Source organism: Emys orbicularis, chromosome 20, assembly GCF_028017835.1.
Source record: "Emys orbicularis isolate rEmyOrb1 chromosome 20, rEmyOrb1.hap1, whole genome shotgun sequence".
NCBI classification, from domain to species: Eukaryota; Metazoa; Chordata; order Testudines; family Emydidae; genus Emys; species Emys orbicularis.
In genome coordinates this window covers 6,298,546-6,309,736 of record NC_088702.1, presented here as the reverse complement: position 1 = coordinate 6,309,736, position 11,191 = coordinate 6,298,546, and positions in this window count along the sequence as shown.

Below are 11,191 nucleotides of genomic sequence, written 5' to 3'. Positions count from 1 at the left end.
AGACTACACTTACAGCGCTGTAGCATTTAGTGAAGATGAGAGCACTTCTCCCGTCGGCGTGGGGACACCACCTCCCCGAGAAGCGGTAGCTATGGCCACAGGAGAAGCTCTCCTGCCGACATAGTTCTGTCTGCGCCGCGGGTGAGATTGGTATAACTGCGTTGGATTTTCCACACTCCTGACTGTCGGAGTTACACCGCCATAGACCACTACCCCCATCTCATGTGCTGTAGATCACTGCCCCCGTCTCATGTGCTGTGGGATACACAGACTATGTGCAAGAACATCACGGACTGCTAACTAAGATAGAGCCCTATGCAGATTGTCAGCTCCCTCTTTGGGGCAGGGACTGTCCATTAGTACTGCGTTTGTACAGCTCCTAGCACCCGGGGGTCCTGGACCGTGACTGGGGCTCCTTGGTGCTACTGCAACGCCAATCACTAAAAATAATAACATAGAACAATACAATATAGAACAATGCATATACAGTAACCACAATCTACAATACAGTGAGACAAAACAAATAATAACAATAATGCTCTACTTAATGCCCTACTTGAATCACAGGATGATTGTCAAATAATTGCAGTTGAGTTGTGAACAAGATATGGATAATCACAGAAAAGTAATAATGGACCTTTATTAATTGTGGTAATTTGGAAAAGCCGGAGAAGACCTATTTGTTTGGAACAATATAAACACTCAAGTATTAAGTTATGCCTGCTAATTTTTTTGATAACCAGACATTTTGCTGCCATTATATTTCAGTCATTGATGTGTGAGGCTGACAGGCCAAGCCCCAGCTGATGTCAGCTCGGATAAATGGGGAACTACTGTACTAATGGGGTAAAAAGTGTGTGTTGTGAACCTCAAAAAGTGTGCAAAATTGTGGACTGTGCAAAGTAAGCTAATTAAAATAAAAATGTGGCGGAAGCCTAATATTGCAGGATCTGCAATTTCTGCAAATTAAGCAGGGCCTTAGATATACTTTCAATCGGCATTCACAGAGCATTATAGCATGAGTTACCAGTGGCTAGGCCCCTAGACTAGGACTCAGGAGACCTGGGTTCTTCTCCCACTCCACTGGGGTGACCTTGGGCAAGTCAGTGGCCCTCTTCGTGCCTCAGTTTCCCCACCTGTAAAATAGGGATAATAATGCTTTGATGTTTAGTGTTACGCTCTACAGTTGAAAATTGCTCTGAATAGGCTGTTACTGTATATTTATTATACTGATTACCTTTACTTTCCAAAGTGAGTCCAGTGCTGATGGAAGGAGCTGGTCCATTTGACTCCTACAGGAGTGGGTTTCTGAGGGGCTCAGCACAGACCTACCAGCAGCTTCCCCATTATGAAGAGGGAAGTAGCTAAATACAGAAGCCAAATGAAAGGTGCTGGGATGAAAGTGAGGTAAAAGAGACAATAATCATAATCTCTAGCTCTCAAAGCAGGTGAGTGTTATTATTGCCATTTCACAGATGGGGAAACTGAGTCACGGAGCGGGGAAGTGACTTGTCAGACGTCACCCAGCAGGCCAGTGGTAGAGCTGGGAATAAAACCCAGGTCTTCCCCGTCCCAGTCTAGTGCACTAGCCACATCGCCTCCCTTTCGACAGCAAGACAGCAGAGACTCCTGGGCAGCACCCGCTGTGCTAAAGGCCAAGATGGACAGCCCCCGAGGCTGATAGCCTCCATCCATGGAACAGGGACATCCCTGAGCAGCAAATGTGCCAGCTTTCCCTCCCCCTGCCATAACTCTGGTCTCAGAGGACCATTCTCAAGGGACAGGGGAGAGACTATGATGTAGGCCAGCCCCACACCCAGAAAAAAAATCACGAGTCAGGCCCCCCCCCCAAAAATCAGGAGATGGTCTTAAAAATCACGAGATTGAAGAAAAAAACCACGTTTGCCCAGCACCAAAACTTCAGCCATCCAGGGTCCCGGTGAGCCGCATATTTTGTGTCCTACAACGTGTAGCGGTAAAGCTAACCAACAGGGCACGGTTGGGTTTTCTCTGTGAGTAGCTGGAGCCTCGTGCCGAATAAAGGAGATGGTGGGGTTTTATCTGACAGTGCCCTTCAATCTTAGAATATGTGCTCAGATCCTATGAGGATAGGGGACCCAGTACGTATCTTACTGTGATGGAGCAGGTTCCCCCCTCTTCCCCCTGTGGTAATGAAAGAGTTAACTGGAGACTGAGCAATGAGCACACCTGGAGGGTGGGCCAGGCCCAGCTGAAGATGAAGCCCAGCTGAGGAGGGGACTGTAGGGAGAGTGGGGGACGGACTCTGCACTCCTGCCCTGGGTGCTAGGGTGTGGAAGAAAGGCCTAGAGAGAGGCAGATGAAGGGGAAGCCCAAGAGGGACTTGGGGAAAGGGCCAAGGTAGGAAGGAGTCCAGGGAGGCAGTGAGGGGCGTAAGGGAGCTGTCGGGGCTCAGGGCCTGCAGCAGAGTCCATCTCCTGGCAACCCAACCAGCCCAGCTGGCCTGCAGCAGGCTCCCTGATTGACTGAGTGGTCAGGAAGGGCAGCTGGCTGGCTTTTAGCCCAGCAGCAGCTCTCTGGCTGCTGACTGTGTTACTGCCTGCAGCTGCCATCCTCCCTGTGCCTGCTGCTGCTCCAGCCATATTCCCACCCTGCTCCAGCCTGGTTCCCCCGCCTGGCTCCTGCTCTGTCCGTGCTACCCTCAGCTTTCCTGGGGCTGGCTTCCTGGGTTTGGACTCTGGTTCTGACCCTCAGCGTGGCTCTTAATTCCCAGGCTGCTGCTTCCTTGCTCTGGCCCTGGGATCGGATCTGCTTCCCGCCTCCTGCTCTGATCACTAGGCCTGACTGCCCATGGCCCACTTGCTAATAGGAGACCTTCGCTGCTCACCACAGGGTCCCTGTCCCTAGGAGAAGAGGGAGGGCCTGGGCTGCCCTCCCAGCCACCGGGAAAGGTGGTGCAGAAACCCCCTGACACACGGCGAAGAGGGATTGTTGAGTTTGGAGCTGGGCCTCCGGGGAAAAAGCCCTGGGACGGGAGGATGATCCTGCAGAGCCCAGGAAGGGGTGAAGAATCCATGGAGGAGTGAGCCCGGGTCTGGCGGGAAGAGTTACGTTTGTTTGCGTTTCGTTTATTGGCTTCTCTGTTACCCTGGAAGGGCGAGACTGAATGTGACCTGGCCTGGGCCCGAGTCACAAGAAGAGGCAGACCGCCGCGGGCCCAGAGCAGGTGGCGCCAAATGAGGAGAGCCTGCTACACCAGGCCTGCCACAAGGGGGTGCCAGTGGTAAGTCTACTCCATTATAATTAGATGAATGCATATGGGGATCGGTAGATTTAGAGACGCGATTGTAATGGGAGTCGTGTGTCTAAAACCCCCCTGTTGTTTTTGAAAAGCTCATCCCTTGTCTTCAAATCCTGTTGTGGCACCGGTGCTTCTCCATCTTTCAAAGGAGACATAAAATCCAGATCCTCAGCACGTGTGGTTATTAAAGATCCCCTGGCCTCATCACATGAGACGGGGAGTTAATCACCCAGTTCCAACAGGGTTAACAACATTTTACTTCCCTACAATTCCTCAGTTGGAAAAACTGTTTTTCACCTCCTGTTCTGAGCTGCTGAACACCCTGACGGTGGCTGCATTTCAGTGCCAGTTGGAGGGATCCCTGCAGAGCAGTATAGGTTTGTAATGCACCTTGAATCACACAACTAGGGGCCAAATTCTGCTGTCAAAGACAATTGCCTAAATACTGAGTCAATTTGAAGTCGATGCAGTTATTCAGCAACTTGACTGGTCTGAGAGCAATACTTGGCTCTGTGTATTTTGTCTTGGACAACGTTTTCCTAAGTGTCTCAGGCACTTGGGGCCAGATTTGTAAAGTTATTTAAGCACCTCAAGGGGCAGATAGATGCCAAGTGTGGTTTTCAAATGGGAGGTAGGTGCCCAGCACTTTTGAAGATCTCTCAAGGCACCTCTCTGTGCATGAAGGCACCTAAATACCAGTGAAGATCCAGCTTCTAGGAGCCTACGTGTCACTGAAAATCAATCAAAAATCATTTAAAATTGGACTGATACTCCCAGCATGCTTTGTGTTATCACTTTGGCTCCAGCTTTGCTGCTCCCTGCTCATCTAGCAGAGATCAAAGAAAAGGTCAGTAGGTCGCTCCCAAAGGCTTCTTCTGATCTTCTTCTGAATAAACTTTATTCAATGGCTGGCTCCCAATGAGCACCCCTCCAATGGCCCCCGATCGGCAGGTAATCAATTTCTCCAGACAATGTGCAATGAAAGGAGCTAAAAAAGAAGCGGCCCTCGCTTTGGGAAAGCTTCAGCCACGTCTCTGCAGTGCAATTAAGTCTGTTCTATTTGGGTTCTCGTACAATGCTTTTACAGCTTTAATGCCCAATCCACTTCCAACGTAAAATGCAGCGACAATTAAACTGAACGGCAAACCCAGGGGGTTAGGCACGGGACTGCCAAAGAAAGGACAAGTGTTCCAAAAACAACCGTGTGAATTCTCACTGGTGCCAAGGACCCTTCGCACCACCTGCCTTAAAGTGGGTGCAAATGTTCGCTCACCCTGAAAAACTTCCTGACGATTCTACTGAGCGATAACATCCCCCCACAGCCCCCCAGGGAGTCTCTCTATAACTGGCTTCGATAAATCTAGGGTGGCCACTGCCGCCTCCCCAGAATACCTGACTTTCTGGTACTTCTGGGCATGGTGTGACCCCGCACGCACAGTGCAGGTGAGGTCACGCTGGTGGGGGCGAAGTGGGGCACTCTTCGGAATGGCCCCCCCCAGTCCCTCCAGGATACCGGACAAAACCACGTCCAGCTTGGTCTCAGTACCAGACAGGACAAAACCATAGAAAAAGAGGACGGTGCAGCTCAAAGCCGGACGAGTGGTCAGCATATCTAGGGGGTGCTTTAGGAAAGCCATGCGGTTGGGCTAGGAGCGCCGCTTGAATACGCTCCCACTGGGCTACTTCGAGAAAATGTTGGCTCAGATCCCTGGTGGGGTTATATGGGCTTAGCTCTAATGAAGCCAGTGGGGCTATAGAGATTTAGGGGCTTATAATTCAGGTCTTCAGGGGTCAATGTGCAGGGGGAGGGGAACCAGAGGAAATGCAACTTCATTCCACACTCTCTGTTCCCTTGCTCTAAGTGATCAGTAACCTACCAGCTAGTGCCGTGGTTCTCAACCGTTCCAGACGACTGTACCCCTTTCAGGAGTCTGTTTTGTCTTGTGTACCCCCAAGTTTCACCTCACTTAAAAACTACTTGCTTCCAAAATCAGACCTAAAAATGCAAAAGCGTCACAGCTCACTATTACTGAAAAATTGCTGACTTTCTCATTTTTACCATATCATTATAGAATAAATCGATTGAAATATAAATCTTGTACTTACATTTCAGTGTATAGTCTATAGAGCAGTATAAACAAGTCATTGTCGGTATGCAATTTTATTTGTACCAACTTCACTAGTGCTTTTTATGTAGCCTGTTGTAAAACTAGGCAAATAGCTAGATGAATTGATGTACCGCCTGGAAGACCTCTGCACGCCCCCAGGGATACTCGTACCCCAGGTTGAGAACCACTGAGTTAGTGGCCTTATCCCTTACTCCATTGCATTAGCCTTTACCCTGATAAATATGCTTGTCCCATGGACGCACATAAACCACTCTCACGGAAATCAGTTGACATCGCATGACTGTATATCTAATGGGAGAATTTAGCCCCATCGTAGCTACTAATTACCTTGATCCGCAGCATCGTGTCTTTTGTGTAGATTGTGTTCTCAGGGTATTTATATTTCCAGTCTCCCTTTATTGCGGTTGCAGGAAAGATTAAAAAGTAATAATTGTGGTGTAGTGAGGACTGTGTTGCAATTGCAACACAATCGCTGGGGGGGGGGGGGGGGGGGGGCGGCGTTCCTAGTCCTGCTTGCAGGCTAAAAGGCTCTGTAGGGACATGTGCAGTCTGGGCCTCACAGCACTCAGTGTGCAGATGGACTATAGTACGGTGGGGTGAGCTGGGCTGCTCTGTGTTGGGGAGCAGCCTGTTTTGTCTCTTTTTTGGTTATTGTTCTGAAGGCAAAGCAATAAAGTTATGTTACGTTGCAACCTTCCACCAAAAGTATCTGTTATCTAACTTCTGTTTGTATGCTGTGAAACATAACCATAAATCACATTTAAATTAGTATTGACATAAGACACAGAGGCCTGAACAAATGCATGTGCATTAGCCAGGCAGAGGGAGGCACAAATATTTAAACTATAGGAATCCAAAACTATTATTATTTATTATTATTGAGTTCTGAAGGAACTCAAATATGAAATTGCAGAACTACTAACTGTAGTCTTCAACCTATCATTTAAATCAGCTTCTGTACCAGATGACTGGAGGTTAGCTAATGTGATGCCAATTTTTAAAAAGGGCTCCAGAGGTGATCCTGGCAATTACAGGCCTGTAAGCCTGACTTCAGTACCGGGCAAATTGGTTGAAACTATAATAAAGAACAATATTGTCAGACACACAGATGAACATAATTTGTTGAGGAAGAGTCAACATGGCTTTAGTAAAGGGAAATATGCCTCACCAATCTCCTAGAATTCTTTGAGGGGGTCAACAAGCATGTGGACCAAGGGGATCCAGTGGATATAGTGTACTTAGATTTTCAGAAAGCCTTTGACAAGGTCCCTCACCAAAAGCTCTTACGCAAAGTAAGCTGCCATGGGATGAGAGGGAAGGTGCTCTCATGGATTGGTAACTGGTTAAAAGATAGGAAACAAAGGGTAGGTATAAATGGTCAGTTTTCAGAATGGAGAGAGGTAAATAGTGGTGTCCCCTAGGGGTCTATTCTGGGACCAGTCCTATTCAACATATTCATAAATGATCTGGAAAAAGGGGTAAACAGTGAGGTGGCAAAATTTGCAGATAGTTAAGATCCAGGAAACTGCGAAGAGCAACAAAAGGATCTCTCAAAACTGGGTGACTGGGCAACAAAATGGCAGATGAAATTGAATGTTGATAAATGCAAAGTAATGCACATTGGAAAGCATAATCCCAACTATACATATAAAATGATGGGGTCTAAATTAGCTAAATTACCACTCAAGAAAGAGATCTTGGAGTCATTGTGGATAGTTCTCTGAAAACATCCACTCAATGTGCTGCGGCAGTCAAAAAAGTGAACAGAATGCTGGGAATAATTAAGAAAGGGATAGATAATAGGACAGAAAATATCATGTATCAGGGAGTAGCTGTGTTAGTCTGTATCCACAAAAACAACAAGGAGTCCGGCAGCACCTTAAAGACTAACAGATTTATTTGGGCATAAGCTTTCGTGGGTAAAAAACCTCACTTCTTCAGATGCATGGTGTGAAAGTTACAGATGCAGGCATTATATAATGACACATGAAGAGAAGGGAGTACCTCTTCATGTGTCATATAATGCCTGCATCTGTAACTTTCACACCATGCATCTGAAGAAGTGAGGTTTTTTACCCACGAAAGCTTATGCCCAAATAAATCTGTTAGTCTTTAAGGTGCCGCCGGACTCCTTGTTGTTTTAGAAAATATCATGTTGCCTCTATGTAAATCCATGGTACGCCCACATCTTGAATGTGTGCAGATGTGGTCGCCCCATCTCAAAAAAGATATATTGGAATTGGAAAAGGTTCGGAAAAGGGCAACAAAAATGATTAGGGGCATGGAAAGGCTTTTGTATGAGGAGAGATTAATAAGACTGAGACTTTTCAGCTTGGAAAAGAGGTGGATAAGGGGAGATATGATTGAGGTCTATAAAATCATGACTGGTGTAGAGAAAGTAGATAAGGAAGTGTTGTTTACGACTTCTCATAACACAAGAACTAGGGGTCACTAAATGAAATTAATAGGCAGCAGGTTTAAAACAAATAAAAGGAAGTATTTCTTCACACAACGCACAGTCAACCTGTGGAACTCTTTGCCAGAGGGTGTTGTGAAGGCCAAGACCATAGCAGGGTTCAAAAAAGAACTAGATAAATTCAGGGAGGATAGGTCCATCAATGGCTACTAGCCAGGATGGGCAGGGATGGTGTCCCTAGCCTCTGTTTGCCAGAAGCTGGGAATGAGCGACAGGGGATGGATCACTTGATGATCACTTGTTCTGTTCATTCCCTCTGGGGAACCTGTCACTGGCCACTGTTGGAAGACAGTAGGGTTACCATATTTCAGCAAGCAAAAAAGAGGACGGGAGGAGCCCCGCCCCCGTCCTGCCCTAGCCCCGCCCCTGCCCCTTCCACTCCCTCCCACTTCCCGCCCCCCTCAGAACCCCCAACCCTCCCCCCACTCCTTGTCCCCTGACTGCCCCCTCCTGGGACCCCTGCCCCTAACTGCCCCCCAGGACTCCACCCCCTACCTAAGCCTCCCTGCCTCTTGTCCCCTGACTGCCCCCTCCTGAGACCCTCCCCCTATCCTAACTGGCCCCCTAGGACCCTACCCCCTACCTGTCCCCTGACTGCCCCAACCCTTATCCACACCCCCACCCCCAGACAGACCCCCGGGACTCCCACGCCCCATCCAACCACTCCCCACCCCCTGACAGCCCCCCCAGAACTCCCGACCCATCTAAACTCCTCTGCTCCCTGTTCCCTGACTGCTCCGATCCCTCTCCCCACCCCTGCCCCCTGACAGCCCCCCCCCCCGAACTCCCAAACACCCCCCCCCCACCGCTCCTTGTCCCCTGACTGCCCCTCCTGGGACCCCTGCTCTTAACTGCCCTCCAGAACCCCACCCCCTACCTAAGCCTCCCTGTTCCTTGTCCCCTAACAGCACCCTACCCCCTACCTGTACCCTGACTGCCCCAAACCTTATCCACACCCCCACCCCCAGAAAGCCCCCCCCGAACTCCCAACCCCCCCCACTCCCTGTCTCTTGACTGCCCCATCCAAAACCTCCCTGCCCCTTCTCCGACCCCCTGGCCCCCTTACCCTGCCGCTCAGACCAGCGTGCTGGGGAGGAGCTCCAGACTGCCGGTGCGAATGGCGGCTGGTGATCTGCGAATGCAGGGAGGGAGGGAGGGCTCTCAGCTGCAGGGGAGAGGAGGGGGAAGCGGAGGAGGGGCTCTCTCTGGCTGTCGGAGCCCCATGTAAGTGGCACCATCCGGCTGGCTGCCCTGTCAGCCGCGCGCGCTCTGCATGGGGGGGAAGTCCGGACATTTACAAATTCCCCCCCGGACGTTATTTTTAACTCTAAAAGCCGGACATGTCCGGGGGAATCCGGACGAATGGTAACCCTAGAAGACAGGATACTCGGCTTGATGGAGCTTTGGTCTGAACCAATAGGGCCGTTCTTATGTTCTTATTACCTGTACGTGGGAGGGCCTAGGAGCTCCAATCCTGGACACTGGCCTCACTGTGCTAGGTACTGTACAGACTCTACAAAGAGCTGAGCTGAAACGCAAAGTTCCTCTAGCTGTGAAGCAGCGTGGCCCAGCGGGGAGCGCACTGACCTAGGACACCTGGGTTCTATTCCTCACTCCGCTGTGTGACACAGTAATTTCCCCTCTCGGTGCCTATGTTTTATCTTCGTGCCCTTTGTCTTGTCTATGTCGATGGTAAGCTCTTTGGGGCAGGGACTGCCTTCACCAGCACCTCGCACAGCCCGGTCTCAGCTAGGTTTTGCTGGGGAGGGTTAGCTCAGTGGTTTTGTGGGGGGAGGGTTAGCTCAGTGGTTTTGTGGGGGGAGGGATAGCTCAGTGGTTTTGCAGGTTTTGTGGGGGGAGGGATAGTTCAGTGGTTTGAGCACTGGCCTGCTAAACCCAGGGTTGTGAGTTCAGCCCTTGAGGGGGGCCACTTAGGGATCTGGGGCAAAATTAGTACTTGGTCCTGCTAGCGAACGCAGGGGGCTGGGCTTGATGACCTTTCAGGGTCCCTTCCAGCTCTATGAGATAGGTATATCTCCATATATATATATAAGCAATCCGTAATCCGTTCCCTGGGGCAGCACGAGGCCTAGACACCGTTTTAAGTCACATGTTAAGGGTCCTGAGTGGAATTTAGCGGTGCCTCGTCCTTGCCTATTTGTGCAGGCCGGAGTCTGACTCCATCTCCAGAAGCCTGCTCCTGATGTGGCCAAGCATAACGACCCCCAGTGGACGCCTCAGCCTCTCCTAATGGGAGATGACAAGATTAGAGGCTGGGACTTGCCCCATTCCCACGCTAGGGCCTGATTCTCCACCGTGTTGCCCCTCGTGCAGTCGCTTGCCCCAGCGCAAAGTCAGATGCAACTGTCGCCCTGAGGTCCGAATTCTTGCTCTCACTAAGGCCATGTCCACGCTACGGAGACTCCATCGGTACAGCTATGGTGCCGTCGCCGTGCTGGCCTAACCCCGCAGTGTCGACGCGGCATACGCTAATGGAAGGGGTTTTTCCATCGGTAGAAAATTGCTGTGTAGATGCTCTGGCTCTGAAGCCCAGAGATGGAGGCTGTCTACAGAGTCCAAGCCGCAACGTCTACACAGCTGTTTGTAGCACCAGCCCGAGTTGGTGACCCAGGCGTGCTGCTGCGGGCTGTGTGGACATGCCCATTAAGGCCGCTCCACATCACCGGAGCAGCACAAAAGGCCCTGAGTGGAACCAAGAACTCAGGCTGGGGTGGTCACTCGCCTTGCATTGACAGCACAAGATCAAGGCGGTGGGGTGGCTGTGTTCTTACAGCTCAGGGCCGGCTCCAGGCACCAGCATAGCAAGCAGGTGCCTGGGGCGGCCAATGAAGAGGGGGGCGGCACGTCCGGCAGCAATTCGGCGGCGGGGCCCTCACTCCTCCCTGCTTGGGGCGGCAAAAATGCTAGAGCCGGCCCTGGTACAGCGCCGAGCACTAGGGTGACCAGACATCCTAATAGTATCAGGACCGTCCCGATATTAGGGGCTTTGTCTAATATACACAACTATACCCCCACCCCATGAAAAAAAGGGTCCCACTTTTTCACACTTGCTATCTGCTCACCCTACCTAGCACCCGGGGAGCCTGACCCATGGCCGGGGGTCCTGCAGTTTTAATAATACCAGGGTGATAGGCTCTTTGGATTTTTACCAAGGAGCAACCTTGGAGAGAGGAATGAAAAGGGAAAAGGAACGTGTGGCTTCCGAGCTGGAGTGGAGTTCCCAGGCCATGTTTAGCAGCACAATCGGATTTTATTTTTAAGGGCTGGTGGATTAGTAGGAAGTCA